At 33.9% G+C, this 26,574-nt stretch overlaps 1 protein-coding gene across 1 annotated transcript in view; it reads left to right on the top strand.

The window, feature by feature from the left end:
* Nucleotides 1-26,574, top strand: part of LOC126772154 (uncharacterized) — a 181,258-nt gene that overhangs the window by 21,715 nt on the left and 132,969 nt on the right. The gene's annotated exons all lie outside the window — the stretch shown is intronic.

The raw sequence follows: 26,574 nt of genomic DNA, 5'->3' as shown, positions 1-26,574 counted from the left end.
CACAGCGGCCATTCTCGTCGGAGAATAGCCATCAAGAGGTATTATAGTATCGTGTGCGTCCGTAAACGCAGTGCACTCTGTATTCCCTATGCAAAAACTCTGTAGGTAGTTCATATATCTTAAAATAGGACGGAAAGCGACACGGGAATAGACAGTGGCTAAAATCTTGGACTTCGGGGCAGCCTTATGAGCTACCACGGAGGCAGTTAAGGTGAATTATAAACACATATCAAGTAAACGAAACACACATGTATACATCCGTGTTACTGTGATAGACAGTTATCTCATCTGGTTGGAACATACCTTGTTACCAGCGTGCGGTTTACTGTTGTAAATGCTTCTTTTTTGCTGATAGATTGCGTGCATAGATTAAAACTGGCTATGTATCCACACGGAAATGTTTGACGTCAATCAGAAATGCACCAAGCGACCTATTCGCCAACACATAGTAGTACTTTTTACTGCCGTGGCTTGTTTTTTTTTTTTTTTTAATATAAAAATCTTGAATATATCTAAAAATATTGGTTAAAAGTTGAATACTTTATTAACATAGTACGTTTAAAATTAATTTTACCAAGCGTCGTCATTTATTTGTTCATTTTTTTAAAAAACTTAAAGTTATAGAGCCTTCTTTTAAAAGTGTAGTAACATATACCGTAACAGACTGTGAATGTCCCACTGCTGGGCTAAAGGCCTCCTCTCAAAAAGATTTGAGGAGAAGGTTTGGAGCTTATTCCACCACGCTGCTTCAATGCTGGTTGGTGGAATACACATGTGGCAGAATTTCAGTGAAATTAGACACATGCAGGTTTCCTCACGATGTTTTCCTTCACCGAAAAGCACGAGATGAATTATAAACAGAAATTAAGCACATGAAAATTCAGAGGTGCTTGCCCGGGTTTGAATCCACGATCATCGGTTAAGATTCACGCGTTCTTACCACTGGGCCATCTCGGCTCATAGTAACATATATGTGTACGGAATTTTATGTATACATTTAGGAGTTCTACAAATCTTATATAAAAATATTTCGTATGTATGATGTAGTTTAGCACATTAGCATAACATGCTTTATAATCTATATCCGTCCTGAAACGGTATCACACGGGTTACATAAAATATAAAAAACATATGCATTGCATAACATATACCGTGAAATTACCTAGAATAATAATAAAAAACAGTTTACACTGAAGCACACCGGTGCTTTATCTACATTGTTGAATTTTTTTTATCTTTGTTGTCCATATATCACGTCCTTGACAATTGAAGAAATAACAAAATGTATAATATTGTATTATAGTTACTTAAATACTATACTAATATTGTATTATACTTACTGGTGGTAGGGCTTTGTGCAAGCTCGTCTGGGTAGGTACCACCCACTCATCAGATATTCTACCGCAAAACAGCAATACTTGATATTGTTGTGTTCCGGTTTGAAGGGTGAGTGAGCCAGTGTAATTACAGGCACAAGGGACATAAAATCTTAGTTCCCAAGGTTGGTGGCGCATTGGATATGTAAGCGATGGTTGACATTTCTTACAATGCTAATGTCTAAGAGCGTTGGTGACCACTTACCATCAGGTGGCCCATATGCTCGTCCGCCTTCCTATTCTATAAAAAAAAAAAAATTGTTTATACTAAATCTCCATTTAAAATACAGTCACTATTAGCCGATTTCCTTTTTTAATTAAAAAAAAAGAAACTTTATTGCGATCCCGTGGCTTTTTCTTAAGCGCCAGACTATTCGTGAAACTAGTTTTGGTAACTGTAAAGTATATATATATTTAAATTGTCTCCGTATATAAATAACAAATGTGCTTTTGATACCGATGTATATAGAGCAGTATATATAAAAGTATTATATAAACAGCCTGTTATTGACGTATGTTAGTATAAAAATAAAATTTTGACGAGTATTCCAATTTTAAATTAATCAAAATGAATATGCGTTTTATTGAAATTACGATATGTGTTAGCAAAAAATACCGAAATAGCTGCTTGCATACAAAATATGAATATTATTGAAATATATGTAAATATTCGAAATTTAAAAATATACGATGCATTCATTCGTTTATATTTCTGAGCGAGGATTATGACGTCATCTGTATTACAATACGAGGTGCGCGATCTAGGTTTACCGGTCGTTATTAGTCAAGTGAGTGGAGAGCGCGAACAGTAACGGTAAGCTAAAAATGCGCATATATTGTATTTACAATTACGTAAATAGCCGATTACTTTTTATTGTTTTACATGTGCGAACGTATAATAGAATCTTTAGATCACGTTGGGCCAGCGTGCTGGGCCAATATATGAGCAACGTTTAGAGGCCCTATTTGTGTGTTTTTGTCATTGACAGCAGACGCTGGTCGACCAACAGCGGTCACACGTTGGTCTCTTCTTTGCTTTGTAGTCACGCGTCAGAGAATTGTAATGTGCATATTATTATGTTTCTTAGTTCAGAGGGCGAAATGGAGCAAATTATTAATAATAATAATAATATCCTGGGACATTTTTCACACACGGCCATCTGATCCCAAATTAAGCTTGTACAAAGCTTGTGCTATGGAAACCAGACAACTGATATACTACATATACTTCTTTTTTTTTGGAAATACATACTTATTCGAACTAATTCGAACACATTTAGATATACTTAGCAATTTATGGATGTAATATGTACTATTTAATAATTCATCGTTATCAAGGGGCCAATGTTGTACGAACCATTCGCCAACGTTTTACCAAACTCATATTGATATGTAGACCATTGGCCCAACGGCACCACACACTGATCTAATGTGTACTGGATGCCTCATATCAGGCCGGCCATCCTATGTTGCCTATTATAAATTCTCATGGATTGATATGGTATGTATATATATATTCACATGCGTGATGTGTTTCAGCTTGTTTTATAATGAAAATAATAATAATAAACCGATCAATCAGCATCGACTCTAGGACCTTTAAGTACCTGAGCGGTTCGTGTGCATTGAGCTGTAGAGGTTTTCATACCGTAACCGTAACCGTAACAGCCTGTGAATGTCCCACTGCTGGGCTAAAGGCCTCCTCTCCTCTTTTTGAGGAGAAGGTTTGGAGCTTATTCCACCACGCTGCTCCAATGCGGGTTGGTGGAATACACATGTGGCAGAATTTCAGTGAAATTAGACACATGCAGGTTTCCTCACGATGTTTTCCTTCACCGTAAAGCACGAGATGAATTATAATCACAAATTAAGCACATGAAATTCAGTGGTGCTTGCCCGGGTTTGAACCCACGATCATCGGTTAAGATTCACATGTTCTTACCACTGGGCCATCTCGGCTTTCATATACAATAATAAATACAGTTGTTTAGTTTGCGCTACCTCTTCGCTATACTCGGAATGATTTGTTGCTTTAACTTGCCGTTCTCCACACTTAAAACTCGTTCAGAATTCAAAATATATATTTTTAGTTTCTCATTTGTTTTTTCTGCTGTAAAATGATAACTTAAATCTTATAAAATATGTTCGTGATCAATAAATTATATGAAAATTAGATTTTTTTTATATTATACATATGTATGAAAATATGTATCCTAAGTCTTAATATACTTTACTAGCTTTATCCAGCGTGTGAGGGAAGGGGGACATATATTATGTACGTTATGGTATAAGCTATTTTGAGCGTCACGGTAGCATGCGAAAGCGATCTCGTGGTGCTCCTCGTTAAGACGGAAAGGGTACCGAGGGTTTTTTAGTGGGTATTCCGATGTTCAGGGCGCACTCGACGCCTTGGACACCGGTGAGCCCCACATACCCCCCCTCTGTTCCCGCGGGGGAAACGCGTAATGCGTTTTTCCAGCGTTAAAAAAGGGTATAAGCTATCTCTGTTTCTAATTTCACCCCAATCCTTTCATTGGTTTTTGCGTTAAAGAGTAACAAAGATGCCTCGATTTATCCTCACTAATATTTATAATACTAGTATGATTCAATTAAGCTCTTAAAATGTTGAATTGCTATTATACAAGCTTATTAAATGTAAATCTACCACCGGTTCGAAATACTACCGAGTACCTTAATAACCGTAATAAGTACAGAGAAACAACGGCAAGAAAATTACTAAATACTTTATTCAACCAATTAAAAACGATAGATATCCCAATAAATCTTATTGAGTTTGTATATCGTATTTATTGTAAATTGTATATTTATTTTATACTTGTAATTTTAGTATGTATTCATAATATAATTAATTTATTAATGTATGTGTATTTTATATTTATATTGACATTTATTTAGTTGTGTTTCTTATAGATTTATGTTATTTTTTATTATTATTACGTGGACGCACCTCATATACCTTACACCGTTGGTTGCCTGGAAGAGATCGCTATGTAGCAATAAGGTCGCCAAAGTTGTATGCTACCCGTAATTAGGTTGTATCAATGTTTTATAATTATTATTATTTTAATCTTTGTGGTGTGCAATAAAGTATATTCTATTTTAATTGTATTCTATAGTTTATTCCAGTTTCTTGTGGCGTTGAAGCCATTGTATGTACTACCATTTTGATTATGACAAACACACCGCTGCATCAGAAATAAACCACCATGTTCATGTTCACGAATAATTGTATGGTTCTTTTATAAACCTTTAGGTTGCCTGTTTAAATTCTTCTTTGAATATAAGTTGGTGGTGCATTGGCAATTAAGGAATCCTTACTAATATAAATGTGAAAGTGACTGTTACGCTTTCACGAAATCATTTAAGCAATCATCATGAGATTTTGCATACACGTACTAAAAGGCAACCCTTTTAGGGTTTACAAGTTATAGTTTAGTAATTAACCAAACACCTCCCTTCTTTTCTCACGCGCGGTCGAACGCGGGCGCAAACTAATGTTTAATATATCTTAGAGCACCGATGTCTGTGAGCGGTGGTCACCACTTACCATCAGGTGGCCCATTTGCCAGGTCGTCTATCTATTACCAATAAAAAAGACGTGATATAAAAAGATGAAATATTTTGTGCTACCTAAGTAAGTGGTCCTATCACCTTAGCCCATGGACAATGGCTGTGTGAAGTATACCTCCTTACTCCATCATTGCGCATTAAGTATCGCTGTTTGGCCATAGAATAATTGATTGAGCATTTAGAATCCCATTCACCCTACAAACCGGAGCACAACAATACAAGTCATTGACGTTTAACGCGAACAATCCACTAATACCTTTGAGATACGATTTACCCTCATGGTAGGCCTACGGTGGTATTTATAATTAAGATTAAAGTTTATAAAGGCAATAGTTTCTACACTGTCAACTTCTGATACCTTCTGCTCACCATAGTGGCTCAGTTATAATCAATTGCTATTTAGGTTTTATTGAATATAAATTTATCTTTTTTGTCTATATCTTTACCGTAGACTAAAATTGTTGATTTTAATTTAATAAATTCATAGTTCACGCTGTAGTGCTGGTGAAAATGATTATATTTACTTACTGAAAATATGATGTTTATTTAATTTTAAATAATAATTGTTTATAATAGAGCCATTAAAACTATTCAATTGTAGTGAAAACAATGTACTTAAAGTCTATCTATTACAGAAGTGTTACGGTCCGCGCCCTCAGCTTGAACAATAAACTAGCAAATGTGTAGTACGGCGGAGATTGGTATCAATTCAATTTCAACTCTATATTCATACAGAAATAAGAATTAACTTCTATCAGCAGACTATGCCCCACCTGTGACCTTTTAAGTATCATACAACTGACAGCTTCCGTCAGTAATCAGGTCACGTTCCTTTTTTGAAACGCGGTTGTCGTTCGAAGGCGTAGAGAAATTCAGACGTGAATGGTGGATTTTATGCTCTATGGAGTGCGTGTCTATTCATAGGTAAATTTATTGGCGCCGAAAGTATGGATTATATGGTTTGGAGAAATGTGAGAAATGCTTCATTCGTATTGAATAATGCGGAAAACATTTATTATTTATATGAATATATTTTTGAAATACAGCCGAATGTAGTGTGATCTTGCACTAACATGTAAAAAAAATAATAACAAAAAAGTTTATTTTCATTTTAAACGTTTTTAAATTAGTAACCGTTTAACCGTATAACCTATACCACCGTATAGGTTATGCGTTAGAAGTGTATGTTATCGATATTATTTAGCAGCATCTGTTTCTCGTTTCCTCCTGATTGCGCTCTCTCGTTCATTGTTCCCACCACTTTTGTTCGAGTAGGCTTTATTATCTCGAGAGTTTTAAGAGAAAATACACGGACGTCTTTTGATTTTAGCAGAATGACTGAAATAGCGGGGTGTACCGATATTTTTAATGATCGATTTTCGTGTTTTATTTTAAGCAACTGTACCAAAAATATTGTTAATAATAAAAATACATACATATATATACATTTTAAATAGTGTTTATGAATTTATAATATAAAATTAAAAATTATCATAAACTTAAAATGACCCGTGCATACATACCTAATTTTCGTATACTGATATAAAGAATTTGAAGTGTCCGGCGGTTTTTGAATTTTTTTTTATAGAATAGAAAGGCGGACGAGCATATGGGCCACCTTATGTTAAGTGGTCACCAACGCCCATAGACTTGGCATTGTAAGAAATGTTTACCATCACTTACATCGCCAATGCGCCACCGACCTTGGGAACTAAGATGTTATTTCCCTTGTGCCTGTAATTATATGTAAACCACTTACAAAAAATAATTAGTTTTTTATAAGACTTTTTTTTATGCCTGTTTCCCACTGATGGGTTAAAGGCTCATATTTAAACGAATATGGAGCTTACTTCACACTACGCGGTTTCTAGTTGATTTGTGAGAATATTTTCTATAAGTAACCAAGATTTTTTCTCCCCATGTTTTTACAGCCTTTCACACGCGTCGTTTAACAGCTTGCAAATGGTTTCTGAGGTAAGGTCGAGAGACAAGTCATCAATTCCTGTAACCGTCCCATCCAATTTCGTGAAGCGCTGTAAAAATATTCACATACCAAGTTATATGTTGAAACCATGTAAAGATCACTCCTCACTAAGCTTGTCTGCAACTTTACGCTTCAGCGGCTCAATCTCGTGGTTGTGACGTAAATATATGAATGATTACACAAAACTACCGCGGTCTTGCGAAAAATTGTGACGAAATTATAGTCTGTTGTTAGGTATTTCTTACGCGCGGTATTTCTTATGTTTATAACGCGCAGTTTTCATACTTTTTTATTACTCTTTTTTATTTTATTTTACTCTCGCAGTCTTATAATTCGATGGTACGGTAAATCCAACACTACCAGAAAAAAGTTCAGTCTAATGTACTAATATCCGGATTTCGGAATGCTACTGATAATTTCTCGGCAGCCGAGGTGGCCCAGTGGTTAGAACGCGGGAATCTTAACCGATGATCGTGGGTTCAAACCCGGGTAAGCATTACTGATTTTCATGTGCTTAATTTGTGTTTATAATTCATCTCGCGCTTGACGGTGAAGGAAAACATCGTGAGAAAACCTACGTGTGTCTAATTTCACTGAAATTCTGCCATATGTGTATTTCACTAACCCGCATTGGAGCAGCGTGATGGAATAAGCTCCAAAACCTTCTCCTCAAAAAGGAGAGGAGGCCTTAGCCCAGCAGTGGGACATTCACAGGCTGTTACTGTGTAATGTGTACTGAGAATTTCTCGGCACAAAATCCAATAACTTGTATTTACCAAAAATAAATTCTAGTTACTAATGATTATATTAAAATGTTTCTGCGTTAAACGTTACTAGTCCGGCCCCATAGGTCAAGCCAAGTAGGGATTGATATATAGTCTAGCTTTTCCCAATAAATGGGCTATTGGTGTAAAAATGATATTCCAGATCGAATGTGTAGACTCTGAGATTTGCACGTTCAAAAAATCACTTAAACATAACTTATAACATTAGTATAAATTGTAATATATACTGACCAAGTGGTCAGTTCATATTAAAATATATAAAATGGTTTTTGACCCGGTTTCCCTTGAATATGATCTATTTCTCTGTACAGTTTAAGTATCTAATATTCTCATGCTCTAAATGTGCTAAACATTTGTGTCTATAGTTAAATATAACTTGCGCTATTAGTAATGTACAAGTTTTTATAGGATAGCATTTTTGGAAAATAATTAACGATTTGTATGTAATTTAATTTGAATAAATCTGGTTTAAAAGTTTCTTAATACAATATAGATCTTATATTGTACACTTTTGACGTAAATGTTGTTTTATAACAAGTAGTAAGTATTCCATTTCACAGCTGCACTGCGAAGTGCAGACAAATAACTTCAAGTTTCGAAGTTAGATATTCGGAAGTGCTCACTAAATCGGCGGGAAAGTTAGTAATTTATATAGCTAAGTTTGTGGTTTTGTCGAGCTTCATGTGAAGTAGGAACTCGCGTATCATTTGACAATGGCATTACGCTTATGGTAATCTGATTGCGGAACTCATGGTAAAACCGCTACACGTTGTGAGGGTGTAAGAGTCATCGACGGTTTACTGTGATAGATATCTGATACGCATGAGTCAATTCGAAGTTTTGTCGATATGATCGAACCATAATTATTATATTTTGTAGTAGAAAGTTTATCGAGGACAGCGTAGTAAAGACGCAAAACCAACCAAAGTCAACAAACAAATTCTAAAAATTCATCAATCGATACATCAAACAAATTAACTACAAATTTAACTATTTCACAGAATCACAATAAAAAATAACAGAAATAAAATCATTAAAAAAAATGAATAATGTGAAACATCACAATTGATGGCAATTAAAAATAATTTATAATTAAAATAAAATCGATAAATAAATATCGAGTGAAATAAATTATTTGTACGATTATGATAATATGTACGCGCCACGCACACAGGGAGTACGTAGCAGCGGTGTGTAGGGGACGTGGCATTTGCCGTCACGGCATATGAATCGGTCTTATCTCGAAGGTAAACCAATAACTGCCTTCAGGGTTTTAGTTAGTTTGACTTTCCTTGGAAATCCAATTGATAGATAGTAAGTAGTTAGTAACAAAGAAGTAACGGACTTACTTACTGTGGATGAAGTTCAGTGAAGTTGTACACTGTTTAAATTGATTGTATCAAACTACTGAATATTAAAGCTCGTCGGGGTAGGTACCACCTTCTCATCAGATATTCTATAGCCAAACAGCAGTACTTAGTATTGTTGTATTCAGGTTAGTGAATTAGTGTAAACACAGGCATGACGGATATAGTCAATTGCCAAGGTGGCTCATTAGTGATCCCATCCATCCCCTACGGATGGTTAATATTTCTTACAATTCCAATGTCTGTGGGCGGTGGTGACAACTTACCATCACCATTGCCCATCCGCTGTCCTATTCTATAAAAAAAGAAAGTTTTTCTAAAATACTACTGATACTACTAAATAAAATAATCAATCAAAAATTGTATCCAATTATCAGTAAATAAGAAATCGACGGCTCGAAGACTTTTTATCATTAGATATGAACGAAGAAGATGCGAACCAGTCGCATCAAGGATTCGTTTCTGTATGGTAACCTCAATTTATGCGTCCTAATTATTGTAAGACTCAATCAGATTGTAATACACAATATTTAACGGTATAAGAATTATTATTAAATATTACCGAAGAGTATCTTTTATTTTTATATTAAAAAATAATAATCTACATTTTTAATCTGGTAACAAAAGCATTGACAGATACTCTACAACTACATGGCGGGAAATTGATTCAATTTTAATTTACTTTTACGGGAATTGTGTGGTAAAATGTATTATAACGATATTTTATAATTGCGAATAATATAAAGTTATAATATAAGGAACGAGTTCTTCCACTATCGATTGATTTTGACGGCGTAATGACAATATTACGTGCACTTTTGTTTTTATATTAACAAAATATAATATATTATAAACAAAATACTATCTACAATTTCTTAGTACTGTCATACGTTGCACAATGAACGCCATCTGTCCTAAAATCTCGTAATGAGCCTAAGAGGTTTTTTTTCTTTTTAGTTGGACTATAAATATTGTATTCTGAAACTTATCTTGCGGATATAGTCTTATTAATATTACAACGAATACGTAAATTTTTCATCCAGTAAGGCAATATGAATATATAATAATATAGATAGAGATATATATATATATATATAATATATATAAATTTTAAAGTAAAATGTGGTCTTGTTGTTGTCTATCCCTAGCCAGTGTAGTGTCAGGCACAACAAGAGACATATCTTCAAATTCCTTGTTGTCTCAATAACAGTGTAACAGAAAGATTTATAAATATTATTTTTATAGATAACTCGAATCTTTACAAATGTGAAATAGTAATAATGTCCTCCGAATCCATTTCGGCCACGGCGGCCAATCTCAAGAGAGATTAGTGCACAAGTGTGTGCGCAAACACAAGTGCACTCTCTATTTCCTTACGCTCATAATCCGATGGGACGGCAATCCGACACGACCGGAAAGAGTTCGCCTGAACTCTGCGTTCAGCGTGCTGCGTGCAGCGTGCTGTTCTGCGTGCCGGACCAACGGCGTTTACGTGTTTTCCGAGGCACGGGAGTGGATACACTTCCAACTTCTAAACTCCGGTCTGCTACTGATAATTTTCAACAGTAAAACCCAATAACTTTTTATTGGCCCGACCTGGGCTTTTAACTCAAGACCTCCGGGTCTGCGGCCTTACATCTAGCCATTAGACCAACGAGGCAGTCAAATATGAAATAGTATTAAAACGGTGTAAAGTTTATGAGAACATTTCGAATTATTGAGTTCGTTACGTTACAAATAAGCAGTTTCGCATTGTCCCTAAAACAAATTCGAAACTTGTAGCATGTTATTTTATGTACTTAGATTTTATGGGCAACCTTTTATAAGATTGATTATAAGAGTAAGAAGATTAATAGCTTAACTATAAACCTTGTTGGACCTTCACAATTAATCTTTGAATAAGTCAGGTCCTTTCCCGACTTTCGAATTACTATAAATCTAACGCTTCACCATTGTCTAATTGACGGCTTTAGGAAAACTCTAAGAAACTGAAAGTAACTTATTTCCCATATATACAATTATTGCGGTTATTAAATCTATTTCATTGATATTAATATTTGATAATATATTTGTTTACCTATTAACCGCCTACGAGAAATCAAACTCCATTTGAAATAAGGAACTGTATTAAAGACAAAAAAAGTGACATAAATAACACCTTATAATTATAACTGGGTTAGACTGGCGATTCAGAAACATCACAATGCACCACTAGTTCCACCTACTGACAAATAACATAGCTACTTATATCAATCGAACATATTATTTTCCGTTCCTGTAAAATTACTAAAGGTAAAAGCTTGCTGGTAGGTATAATGAATATTTTATAACCTTTTCTTGGCATTATCTAGTAATTAATACTACGCGTAGATATAATATTGCTTTCTAAATTGAGACTTATCACATGTCTGGTTATTAAATCTAATGATGACAATTATTGTTATAGTAATAATAAAAAGTTCCAAATCTCCAACATTATAGACGTATCAGGGAAGGTAAAAGGTGTTCAAATACAAGTCAGAATCTAATGAATGCGATTTTCAATGTGGCGTCATTACCTTTGAGCTTGGAGACGTTCACGAGTGCAATATCCGCTTCATTACGTCTCTGTTGCTTAGATACCTCACGCGAATGTCTGTTTACAGCTTAACGCGAACGTGAAGCAGCAATTGTTCGATCAAGAATATTACCGAGAGAATTTAATAACGTTTGTTTAGACTAATTCTACAGATAAATCTTATCTAATTCTATGAGACATCAAAAATATTTATTAATTTTGCTAATATTGTTCAAAAAATTATACCAAGATAATCTACCGCAACTTATATTGGGTTAAAATATTATTTTAAATTATTTAAATTAAAAGAAATCAATGATTCTCTTTATTAAATCTATTGACACTGCAAGGTAGCTTACTATGATATCTTTAATAAGATTTTGTCTTTAATACCTTGTTTATTAAGTATCCAAGTGTATTAGCTTACTTATTTGAAAAAAAAATAGTTTACCTTGATATTTGGTTCATCAGCTGGTGAAAAAGCAACGAGATGTAGACGTTCTTGAGAGCATAATGATAAACCAAATCACGAGCTATCACCCAATTCACCCTTTTTATTTTCATTATTTCCTGTTTTATGTTCAAGAAGAATTACTTTTTTTATTGAAAGCTGTACGCGATGTGGGTAATTATTTCGAGGTTTGAAATTAAACATTTTTAACGCAGTTTCTTTAAAAACTATCGAAACTCGGGGTCAATTATTTGTTTTAATAATCGTGGTGGTTGTTTTACCGAAATACTGTCTGGACTAATGTAAATATCAACTCGACGTATCACACAGATATTTGGAATAGTTTCGTTTACACTTTTTATGCTTAATCCGCATATAGAATTATTTATATTCCATTGAGTACTCCAATTAAATAATAAAGCCTTTAGTATGATAAATTATTTAAAAAATACATTTATTTTTTAATTATTTACGCTCAGCAATAAAAACCCCTTCATTAAAGATCCTCGAAGCTTCAAGCGCTGCCGCTCAAAGTGAAAGCTTATTTAAATCCAACACAAAGAAAAATGCCCCTTCTAGAGGCAAAGAAATCACGCTAATATGAAGAGAGGACTGGAGTCGTCTCGAGTTTATTTTTATCAGGCAAATTTTTGTAGCTCCTAAAAATAAATTGTTGTACAATTTTAAAGCCGAGATGGCCCAGTGGTAAGAACGCGTGAATCTTAACCGATGATCGTGGGTTCAAACCCGGGCAAGCACCACTGAATTTTCATGTGCTTAATTTGTGTTTATAATTCATCTCGTGCTTAACGGTGAAGGAAAACATCGTGAGGAAACCTGCATGTGTCTAATTTCATTGAAATTCTGTCACATGTGTATTCTACCAACCCGCATTGGAGCAGCGTGGTGGTGGAATAAGCTCCAAACCTTCTCCTCAAAAGGGAGAGGAGGCCTTAGCCCAGCAGTGGGACATTAACAGGCTGTTACTGTACTGTACTGTACTGTACAATTTTAAAGCTATTTCTGTACTTTAGCTTTTTTCTTTATTTTATTCAATTATGTTATGTTACTTATTCTGTTATATTATGTTCTATACTTGAATGTTTTAAAGTTTTTTCCTTTAAAAGAAGTGTTATTGTTGAATTCTAGATTGATAATTATTTGCAAAAAACACTTTAAATTATAAGAAACATTTTCGTTTTGGATTTGAAACTAGATCATGATGTATATAGATTTACTTAAGTTTCTTTTAAAGTAATGTAACTTTAAATTAAATGCAACGATAAAATTTTACTAAATTTAATACTGTTTACGTAAGGCGAATTAAAAACAACTTTATTTATTAATTTAACGTTATATATATATATATATATATATATATATATATATATATATATATATATATATTTAATTATTCTAAGATAAATGAATCTTACTTATATTATAAACGCGAAAGTCTGTGAGGATGGATGGACTAAACAAGATTTGTTAGACGGATTTTGATGAAATTTGGAATAGAAGTAGTTTGTACCCTTTGCGGGCACAGCCGCAGTCGGAAGCTAGTCAGTATAAATAATTCTAACGTGTCGAACTCAATGAGTTGGAGCGAGATAACATAGTTAAAGCATTTCTATAAAACCGAAGCTAATTATATAGGGCAGCTCCCTCCATTAGCGATGTTATATGAATTAAACAATGGGCCGTAGCTCGGTCGTTCATCGACTTCTATACACTGACCTATTTTAATTTTGACTTAAGGTTTGGTCAGACCGCAGACGGGACGGGACGCTGGTTGTGTTTATGAGTGTCAATATTAGTGAGCCTCCTCACATACCTTGGTTTAACAGATATAAAATAAAGAGGTTATATATTATTACAGCTCATCGTCTGAGATCTGGGCAAATTCCATCAAAAAGCTTTGGTTTTCTGATGAAAAAAAAAATTCTCCTAATTGTGATAGATGTGGACGTATTGAAGATCTACATCACTTGTTGATGGAATGTGTCAAGACAAAGAATCAGAGGAAGTTACTCTTAAATAATCAAAAATTATGTTTGTTCGATATTGGATTAGTTCAGAGCATTCTATCAGATCCTTTATCAGAATCTGCAAAGATGCTCTTGAAATTTTATCTAATAGCAATAAATAATAAGTGATGTTACAAAATTTAAAAGGGACAATGGGACTGAGGTGCCTGTGTAGGACAAAATTCCCTAAATTAAATAAAGAAAAAATATATATAAATATTAGCAGTCAGCAGACGGGACGTGGCCCGCTGTTTTACGTCTTCCATATTAACTAATACAACTGCTCAAGTTCCGCCCTCTGTCTGACCATACCATAAAGTATTAAGCCTTGGAACGGTAATTATGGTTAAGTCAGCAGGTTTAACCGTGAATGAGTGCTTAACAAGATAATGCTTCCTAATCGATAAATATTTGTTTACATAATATACGTTCGGTTATATAATTTTTCATAATTTCTGTCCATCTTATTAACGTGGGTATAAAATGACATATTTGCCGGGCAGAGTTATTAAATACTTAATTGATTTCCTCGTTTTTTAATAGGTTTTTTTTGAAACTATTTTAAGTAAGTCTACAAATGCAATGTGTTTTAAAGTGACTTTCCGATGAGAGACTAATAATTTAAAAAAAACATAGCCTAGCACATTAAAGTAGAAAAGAATTTAAGAATAATACACTTCCAAAAACGCGTGCGGGCACAAACATATAAAGACACACACAGCTATACGGACATATATATATATATATAAAGTAATATATTGTGAGGTGAACAACATACTATAAACAAAAGCAAAACAAATCGAGTAGTATCAATTATGTAAATATTCGACCATCGATTGATAAGTGTTTACACCGTTTTGTACACAAACTTCTCAAAAAGCTTAACTTAGCGCGTTTTGTTAATACATTTTGATATAGTTTTTTTTTATATAATTAAACTAATATTAAATATAATTTTTACTCTGTTTATTGTAATCTTATTATTGAACACATCTCAAGTAATATTCTCGGCGTGTCTTTCGGTAGTGGATAACTCATCTTGTAACTGGCAAGAACACTTATGCGTCGCATTTTGCATAGTAATGGATTCCGGCTCAGACCCCCGGGGCACGGAACTACAGCAATTACAATGAACGGTTAAATTCTTAATTAATTGGGTTAGCCGATGCTCGTATCAACAAATTTCAAAGATAAACCCATTTGGCAATTAGATAGAAATTCGTAATTACTCAATATGAAGATAATATATATGTATATGTTACTAGTTTTCGCCCACGTGTCGGGGGGTGAGTTGTTGTTAGGTATATAAAAAGAAACCTGTGTTCTTCCTCGGGGTTCAAGCTTGCTTCATACCAAATTTTAACAAAATCCTTAATATTTCTTCTATATTATTATAATATTAATTATATTTTTTCTATTCTTTAATATTTTAATATTAAGATTTCAAATAGGATTCTGCTAAGAAGGCAAAAGAGACATAACACCTTAGTTACTAAGGTTTATGGCGCATTGAAGATGTAAAGGATGGGTAATATTTCTTATGTGAGTCTTTGGTGACCATTTACCTTCAGATCGCCCATTTGCCTGTCTGTCTATTTTTGTTATAAAAATTGATTTTGTTGGTCATTAAATATACATTAATGCGTGGCCTTTGTTGAAGTAATCTTATCTTTCTTGATACACAAAAGTGAATCGTTTGTTGAATTATTAATAAGTAACATAAGGGTGATTTTAGCTTGTACTGTTCTAATAGGAAGCTGAAAGTAGGGCACAGGAAAGAAGGGCAAGGATTAATCAGGACAAGATGCGTCTTTATCCGCAATTCTTGCTTTTGTGATGTGGGTCACGATTTCAGTTCATATCGCAATCTGACTGCGATTGTGATGGAACAAACCCAAGTGCACTACATAGCGAGGAATATCATAATGAACGAAGAACCTGAGTACCTTCTTAACTGATTTTAAATTAATTCGTTAATTCGTCTCTTTTCAATTTCTGCAGACATTTTTACCATAGTACAATCCCGAATTTTGTAAGCAGCTAAAAGGCCTTTCTGCACGATCACAAAAATAAGAATGATCAAAACATAGTCAACAATTTTGTCAACAAAGATGTCACCTTAAGAATTAGAGTCTTTTGTATTGACTTTAAATATAACTCGAGTTGGATGGAAAAACAAGAAAATGAAATAAAATATATATGTATATATATATTTATCAATAATATATGTATATTTCAATTGAAATATTTTGCATATAAATTGACTAATATTAACTCTAATTTTTTTCGTACATATTCTGTGTGATGTTCTCTAGAATAATATTACATTTTAGAATAATCTATTGGGTTATTAACGATACATTATCAACCCTTCGTCGTCCACTGCTGGACATAGGTCTCGCCACTGGCACGCCACTGAGCTATAACTACTATTACTATACATCGTGCATTTATATCTCATCATCAAATGAACATCTTCTATGACTATATATATATATATATATATATAACATATATATATATATAATTTATATTTGTTATTAGTTATCGTGACAAAACACAACGACAAAGGTCAACGAAACTAAAAAAAAAAACATTTAAAATCACTAAGCAATTACGTTTTCACACCTGATACAGTAGGAGACGATATTTTTACTTATAAACTCATTTTGAATAACTTAAGATAGTTGTGTAAGTGTGTTCGTCAAAGCGTCACGGTAGCATACGCAAGCGATCCCGTGGCGCTCCTCGTTAAGACTCCTTAAGATAAAAAAGGTGTTTCGTATCGTATTGGAAATTCAAAAATCAAAAAATACTTTATTCAACTATGCTCCTTCGAAATTTATGTTTTAAAGTTTACATTATAAAGAAAAGTTTAGTTATTAAGTATATGATAAAAGGAAAATATGTGTAAAAAGTATATTATATGTATGTACGTACAATGTACATATATGGGAAACAAACAATCTTAATGTACATATTCTCCTTTTACGATATAGTTTGTACAAATACGTACAACATATTTGTTCCTGTTTATCGTTCGTTTCCTGATCCTTTGCGTGTTTATTTATTTGACTATTACAAGAAATTCGTTAGATATACTCAAAACACTTTGGTTTTAATTTGTTTTTCAGATGAATAATATACTTATTCATCTGAAAAATTAAATTAAAATTCAGTTTATTAGGCATTTTTACTTCAGGACCAAATAGTGTTTAAGTTCAAATATTTATACAATATAGAAGCTGCTGGTCTAGTGGCTTGATGTAAGGCCGCAGATCCGGAGTTCTGGGTTCAATTCCCAAGTCGGTTCAATAAAAAGTTATTGGGATAAAGAATAATTTTCTGAGAGAAAAATCTCAGAAAATTCTCAGTAGCAGCCCGGAGTCTGGTAGTTGGAAGTGTGTACACTCCCGTGCCTCGGAAAGCACGTAAAGCTGTTGGTCCTGCTCTTGAACTCTTTCCGGTCGTGTCGGATTGCCGTTCCATCGGATTATGCGAGTTAGGGAATAAAGAGTGTACCTGTGTTTGCGCACATATTTGTGCACTATAATATATCCTGCGTATTTGGCTAATCTTTCTTGAGATTGGCCGCCGTGGCGGAAATCGGTTTGGAGGACATTATTAGAAGCATAACGGTTTTCCAGGTTCATTAATATAAAGATAGGCAGCTGACCATCCTCGTTTAGGGTAAGTGTCGTTGTCGAAATTAATGGCTAATTTCAAAGATGCAAATTGTGTTATTTATTAGGTTCATTATTATTATTGAATAGTATTGCAAACATATGTATATTTATATATGTATGAATATATGTTTCATTAAATTAATAATTAGAATGAAGCAAAAAAAATTTATTATAACTAAAAGTAAAAGTAAAGGGACCCAGAAGTATTGAGAAATATATATTAATTATATATTATTTAAAGGCACAGTCAAAGTTAATTTTCATTATATATATAAGAGAACATATGAGATATATAAATATATCCTGTTAATTGTTAATATTTTTTAATTTTTGGTAAGTAAAATATCTGTTTTTGTTTTAACCTAGATTAACAGACATTTTTATAAAATATTAAAATAAAAAGAACAAAATACACATTACAAATTTAAAGCAGAAACACGCCGTCTAAAAGATTGTCCTGTGGCATTGTACCAAAGACGCTGGCACTGTTGTTTCTCTGCAACGCTAGACTCAGCCTTTGGGCTAAATAAGCGCCAGCTCTTGGGTCACCAGTAGTGTGGAAATTTATAATATTGTTAATTTATAATATTCGGACATGTATAGTTGACAGATAAGTCATCAGTTGACATACAAACTGTCGGAAGTAGCAACTAAACTGAAAGTGGTCTTGTTTATCACTAGCTCTTCCGTGCGGCTTTACTCGCGTTAAATGACAAATGGAAGTAAAATTAAATTGGTTATAAGTAGTTAAATGGAATAGTGTTGTATTATACTTATAAATGTTGCTTAGCAGATGATTAGTTATTAATATAATAAAGGTTTAAAGGTGGTAGGGTGAAACTATTATATACTATTGAAGTGTCACAAATTCGATTTTAATTGTGAGTGAGCCATTTAATAGGAAACTCGGTCAAGGCTTTTCGTCATGAATACCGCAATGCTTAAAGACTAAAGGCTTCAACGAGTGCGTCTTACCGTATATGACTTACGGAGCCGAGACGTGGACACTGCCAGTGCGTTTGTTTCACTATTTTAAGGTAGCTTAGCGAGCTATGGAGAGGGTTATGCTCGGAGTTTCTCTGAAGCATCGAATCCAAAATGCGGTGATCCGACAGAGAACCAAAGTTATCGACATAGCTGAAAGGATTAGTAAGCTGAAGTGGCAGGGGGCTGGACACATATGTCGCAGAACCGACAACCGTTGGAGTAGCCGTGTTCTGGGATGGAGACCATACCTTGGCAAACGTAGCGTAGGACGCCCTCCGGCTAGATGGAGTTACGATATTCGCAAAGTGGCTTGCAGCGGATGGAGATTGAGAGCTGAGGATCGAGTTCAGTGGCGTACCATTGGAGAGACCTATGTCCAGCAGTGGACGACGAAGGGTTGATGTATGTATTTAAGTTACAAGTATAGGGATATAACATCTTCAATTTCAAAGTGCGACCTAAAGCAACGACGTCTTCAATCCTGAGTTAGAAAAAGAAAAAATATACTAATTCACGTGGATTTTTTATTCTTCTCTTTCTTTCTTCATTCATACCTTCAAGAGTTGTCGTGTATATTCAAATTACGGGAATATATGTACTTTAGCATAAGCAATAATGTGATAAGCGATCACAGTGTGAGCGTATTTTATGATGATATAAAGCGGGTCGAAATTAAGTCATATAATAAAACATAAAACTGTTTATGACGCATAAAATAGCATACATATTTAATATTTTGCATACAAAGAAAAATTGGTTTTACAAGGATCTTTAAAGGCTTATCATCGACCTTTGTTTACTGGCTTGGTAAGTGTATAACTTTAATAATATAATAATCATGGAGTTGTCGTTTAAATAAGTTTAATATTTCACTTATATCTAATATACGATGACATAAAATGATATGACCTGCCTTGACACTTTCTATTTCAAAATACAAGCAAAAACTTCTCCGAAGCGCGCTGCATTTTCTGGTATAAGTTTTATGTAAATTGTTTCAGTAGATTTTTCTGTTAGGTAATACAAAAAAGAAAATAATATAGATCTCGAGTCATTAGCCTGAAGTTGCAGCGGACCATCTCCTCAAAAGGAGAGGATGCTTTAGTCCAGCAGGCTGTTGGAAGAAGCATCTTCATCGGATATGGGCCTAGAGCACTAACATGTTGACACCAAGGTGGATCGTAGGCACGTGATAAAACTTCATCCGACGCATGTAGATTACCTCATGATGTTTTATTATCATGTATCATAAAATAAGAGCCTGTGAATGTACCACTGCTGTGCTAGGGCCTCTTCTTCTTTTTTGAGGATGTTTGGAGGAATGTTTGGAGCTTATTCCACCACGCTGCTCCAACCCGGATTTATACGATATGAATTATTAACAAAAATTAAGCACACGAAAATTCATTGGCGTTTGCCCGGGTTTGAACCTACGATAATTGGTTAAGATTTACGCGTTCTAACCACGATTTATCCATCCATCTTGCCTTTCATTCATAAATAAAAATTAAGCACATTAAAGCAGTACATTACTGCTTTAATGTGCTTAATTTTTGCTGTCCAGATATGATCCACCGATCATCCGTTAATATCCATTTACATTTTAATACCTAAAAACCTAAATATGAAAGCAAAAGATTTTAACCGTAATCAGCTTACATGTTCTCACATCTCACTTTACCCAAATAGCCACCGTTTAACCGCATCTTTTGTGGCTTCTATTATGGTAAAAATATACCACACTTACACCTTACTTATTATATATTCTATATAAATTAGGTTTAATTTGATAAATACTGTAAAATATTTATATATTTAATGTTATTCGTTTCTATATCAATGAAATGATAGAATTAATCATTTAAGAAGCTAATCCAGATAAACGAGCATTTTGGACTAGTATTTGTGATCACGGTTTGTTTCGTTTATATTTAGTTAATATATCTGTGAACTCATATGATTAATTATAATTTATGATGTCTTCCTAACCAATTTTGTCCACGGTGAATCCCCATCCAGAGTAATTAGCCAACTGCGCAGAACATATTATAGTACACTAGTGTGTGTGCAAACACAGACGCACTCTCTATTCCCTTATTCTCAAAATCCGAAAGAGTTCAAGTTCAGAGACCAACTGCTTTACGTGCTTTTCGAGGTACGGGATTGCACACACTTAAAACTTCCAGATTCTTAGACTCTAATGGTGTACGCGGCACACGTCAGTAAAGATCCCAGTCGCCATGATTTTTCAGGTATCTTCAACATTTATTTATAACAGAATATGACGATATTCGTTAAAACAGATAGACAGACGTGGCGAGGGACAGTACATATTGTTTTATAATCTGTTATGATTATGCCTAAAAGTACCGCAATAAAAACACTGGTGGTAGGGCTTTGTGCAAGCTCGTCTGGGTAGGTACCACCCACTCATCAGATATTCTACCGCAAAACAGCAATACTTGATATTGTTGTGTTCCGGTTTGAAGGGTGAGTGAGCGAGTGTAATTACAGGCACAAGGGACATAAAATCTTAGTTCCCAAGGTTGGTGGCGCATTGGCTATAAGCGATGGTTGACATTTCTTACAATGCCAATGTCTAAGGGCGTTTGGTGACCACTTACCATCAGGTGGCCCATATGCTCGTCCACCTTCCTATTCTATAAAAATAATAATAATAATAATAATAATCTATTATCTAATTTAATTTACTAGCTGGACTCTGCCGTCTTGCACATATTTTGGTTTATAAATGTCTGATTCGTATATTGGTTGATTTTGTGGTAACAACTCCACTCCTTAGGGTAGCCGGGTACCGTTTATTAAAGGTTATAAGCAACCTTTCGAAATAAACGGATTGCAAAAATAACAATTCAAACCGAACGGGTATCCTTTGATAAAAAATTAAGAAAAAAAAAAATATATGTTTCGACTATTCCGTGCGAGGTACATTTGTTTCTACACGAAATGTTACGGTTCGATTCCCAATTGAATTCCGTATAGCGAAGCCACACCGAGCTGTGGTTAGGTCGAGTGATGTTTTAATTACAATCACCGTTGGAGACGCTGACAGACGGCCATACTGAATTACAATAAACTATTCCACGTTTATTATCTGTACCGTTTATTTTATTGTTGTATTAAAACCTTTTTGTGTTTTAAATTCACTATAGTTACCTTGCGTGTTCATTTTTAGTTTTTCCCACAGTCATGGTTGTCATAAAAACTATAATAGAAGAAGAGGTTTAAATGCGACATAATTAAGCGTATTGTTTAATTATAATCTAGTATTTTATACATAAATATAAAATGTTATTTGTACATCTGTTTGATATTAACATACTAACAAGTTATGTAAACACGCTTTATCATTACATATTATAAATCAAAGTTCCTCTGTATGTATATCTGAATGCAATAAACTAAAAACTTCACTGGTGGTAGAACTTTGTGCAAGCTCGCCTGGGTAGGCCACCCACTCATCAGATATTCTATTATTTCTTACAATGCCAACGTCTATGGGCGTTGGTGATCACTTACCATCAGATGGTCTATATGCTCATCCGCCTTCCTATTCTATAAAAAAAATTACATAATGGATAGAGTGATCCAGGATGGTTTAGGTGTATAATTCACTAAGTAATGTGTAAATTAGCTGAAATATGACGATGAAATATATCGCTATAAATCAAGACGTCTGGAAGCTTGACTGGCGTGTGCCGCGTAAACAAATATTTATACTATGTATTACGAAATAGACGTTTTATTTAGACCCTTATAGGACCTGCGCCAAGTCGGAACGGTATCCAGTTCATAAAAGTAATATACATATACATCATACTGTGAACAAATTCTTCCTACGTACGATAGTAAGCGTGTAATATGTTGACCTGTTGTGTCAAGTTGAGCTTGAACTAAATTACTAGCGGGAGACTGTTTTATGTTTTTCAAATACCGTCGAAGATCTGGATATATATATATTCTAATATGCAAGTCGTAGAAAATCATATAAATATTTTAAAAAAACGAATAAACTATCATTACGATATTACCATGATCTTGACAATCGGAGCAGATCGGGATCGGATCACCATCCTCTGCCAATGGTTGTCACCATTGGCAGAGAATGGTGAGAGAGAAGAGAGAGATCCTCCAGAATAGTTCTAACGCTATGTATACCCTCTAGACTTGTTACTAGAAAACAGTTTTTTTACAATTAACAAACTTTGTTGCCATCAAGAATTTCCTAAACCAAATGTATTGTATTCCGTTTATGGTTACAACGGATTAGGGTTCCGTGGTGTAATTAATAACTTTGAGTTATGTTGACTAATTTCTCGAAGGGTAAAACTTTTGATGACTTTGTAAGGAAACAGTAATAAAGTTATCTCGTAATAACAATGTTTACATTTCTAATTCATAAGCGTAAATCAAAACGTTAATAAAAGTGTATTATCTTTTACATTTTACGGGTAACTCAAAGCTATAAGCGGTTTGGAAAGTTGATTATACGGAGAAGAACCGGCAAGAAACTTGTCGTCTTTTTTATCATTAACATACATATAATATGTACTTATAAAAGTATCAGTTAAAGCTAGTTAGTACAGAAAGCTTAAATTTGGAATATTTATAAAGTAAGAAACGATTGTTAGGGTGGAATGAGAGGTATGACTGATATGAATTTTACTCGTACCTAATCGGGATGACTAGCCAGTAATCATACTAATTAGTACAATTAAGCATGAAAACCAACGATAAACTTCAAACTCTTGTATATAAACATAATAATTATTTATTAATATATATTATTAATATGACCATTAGTAAATATATAACATGGGATTTTTATCATAGTCGAATATCCCAGGAAGGATATATTGTCTTTGCAAAGTCAAAAATTTAATACTTTAATAGTAATATTATCAAAATCGATTCAATTTTTTACAAACATAATGAGTAATTTGATTCACACGTATTTCGATATTTGGTACTTCACGTCACATCAACAATAAACTGGTTAATTTGGCGAGCAGTAAACAGCTAGTAGAGAATATTGTCAATAATGTTGAACCCACTCTAAAAGGTCGCCGACCGCTGATTTATATCGTCAATACCTTTCTCTGATTTTGTTCGCTTAATATATAACTAAATAGCTTGCTGCTAAAATGGCCAAATATATTTTTGACTAAAAACCCAATAATTGCACAAATTATAGAACGCCATAAGCGTAAGATTACTAATACCATAATATTTCACAAAAAGGTATATGTTCTATAAAAAAAACAACATCTATTCATTGTTTTTAGTCGGATTACCAAAACTAATGGTAATTGACATGGGCCCTTTTAGCTCAAGGCCGCAAAATTGTTTTTAAAGCCGCCTCATTTCACTTACGGCTTTGTTATATGTATCATATGTACATATATGTATATGTCGACAGCAGATTGTGTGATTCGTCATTACAAACGCTCTCTGGTTTGCGCCGAAGGCTAAATATGGTGCCTTTAATCCCATTCATTTTGCCAAGATTATATTAGGATAACCTTTGATTTTGGGATAAATATTGTTCAAAATTTAAAAAAGGAGTGTAGTAGAGTGTAGTGTGGTAGTGGGAAATTTCTGTTGCAAAAGACTACTTATATTGTTCAACAACCATTAGGTCTAATACGTCATGTTCCTCGCTGTCTCGCTCAACCTCCAACCCAGAGCTCATACTTTGTATGGGTGTTTGGCGATTGAATAATTAACCAGCTCAGTGTGAAAAAGGGTGTAACTACTCATATTTTATTATTATTTATAGGTAGGCGGATTAACAAATAGTCCACCTGATGGTAGTCACCACTGCTCATAATATTAGCGTTCTAAGAAATATTAACTATTAAGAGTAAACTTAGGTAATAAGTTATTGCGCTTGTAATAACATTGGCTCACTAACCCTTCAAAACGGAACACAACAATATCAAGTACTGCTGTTTTGCGGTAGAATATCTGATGAGTGGGTGGTATCTACCCAGACGTGCTTACACAAAGCCCTACTACTAAGCTTACAAAAAACCGTACCACCAAAGATGCTTCAAACTCAATGTTTATCATCGCCCAACAATTAGGAAGATAACTCACTTTTGCTTCACGTCCAAAACTTTGTTAATGCAATAGTTTACGAAGTACAAACAAGTAAGTGCCCGTGAAACTATTCTAAGAATCAAACCATTTATCCTCAGCGTCATGCTTCCAAATTCCTTGAACGTACACCCAAAACTAGAACGTTCTTGTTTAAGATTACGTCACCGAACTTGTAAGTTTGCTACAGCAGTTTTGTTCCATTATTCTGGTTTTTTATTTTTCGTATTTGTCGAAATTAGACTAAAAACTTTTTGGTGTTCAAAATGCTAACATAAAATGCGTCTCAATTTGATAAATTAATAAATAAAATCACTATATTCCCACACACACTTAGTTCTGATAGTCGACCTTATTTTTTATTTTATAAAATTGGAAGGCGGACGATTTTTTAGCGCGTGTTTTATTTATTGAACGTTTGTACTTCATAGCATTTTTCATGTTGTTATAAAAATTCAGAACTATATGCGAGATTTTACACAAATGATTGCATTATTTAATTACACAGTATATATTATAGTACACAAGTGTGCGCTCAAACAAGGTAATATAAAACAGCCTTTAAATGTCCCACTGCTGAGCTAAGGTTCCTCTACTTTCAAAAAGTCTAGGTATGATAATTTTTTTACTAAAAAACTCAAAAACTGTTTTGGACCCACACGGGATAGAACTCGCGATCAGCATAATCTATCCACTAGACCTCCGAAGCAATAAAAAATAAGTATCATATCATATTTGATTGAGCTAAGGCCAAGGCTATACAAGCATTAGCTCATGACAATTTTTCCCCGGGGTCACATTTGTATAGATAGGTATATAACGCTCTGGAGTTCGTGCAAGTTTCATCAGCGTCGTTTACACCATCGTTAGAATCGCATTGTATATAATAATTAAATAGAGAAGGTTGACGCGACACGGACTGTATTACGTTTGCTAATATTCAACCTTGAAAATTTTCTCTCGTAATTTCAGACACATGAGTACTCGTGCGAAGTCTAACAGCGGAGAAAAGCTTTTTTACGTATATATTGAATCCCCATGGACCTTACTTCCTTGTTCATCTTAATTGCTGAATAAATTTAAATATTAATATTTCTACATAACGCACGGAATAAAAAGAATGAAATGTCGCGTGTTTTTTCTCTTGTAGAAGACATTTTGAATTATATGATAAGAAAAATGATTTCTAATATGACTTGAATACGAACGTTAACTTTAATTAGTATTACAATTTATTGATTTAATATTTTTTTCATAGATCGTCTATTATTTTTCACGAGTATTAGGCGAAAAGTCAAATTAAGAAAATTTGACTTGACTTGGCTGTTCCTTTATTTAGGATATAATTTTTATTTTCTCCAATATTACTTGAACATTTTATTCACAGTAGGAAGTATAGAAAAAAGTACTCACTAAGAATTGAGAGAGAAAATACTCACGTAGAGCGTCATGCCGTTTCGCGTCACGGCATACGATTCGGTCTAACGCCGTGGCGCGCCTTTAAATATTTCACACAACAAATCGTTTGTTTATTAAAACCAATTACGAAAATCAAGGTCACGAAATAAACCGTGTTGCCGCTCTAAAGAAACTAGATTATCAATTCGTATGTACATTAACGTATAAGCATGCAAATTACAAGT

Source organism: Nymphalis io, chromosome 12 (assembly GCF_905147045.1).
Source record: "Nymphalis io chromosome 12, ilAglIoxx1.1, whole genome shotgun sequence".
NCBI classification, from domain to species: Eukaryota; Metazoa; Arthropoda; class Insecta; order Lepidoptera; family Nymphalidae; genus Nymphalis; species Nymphalis io.
This window is presented reverse-complemented; position numbering and strand designations above follow the sequence as displayed.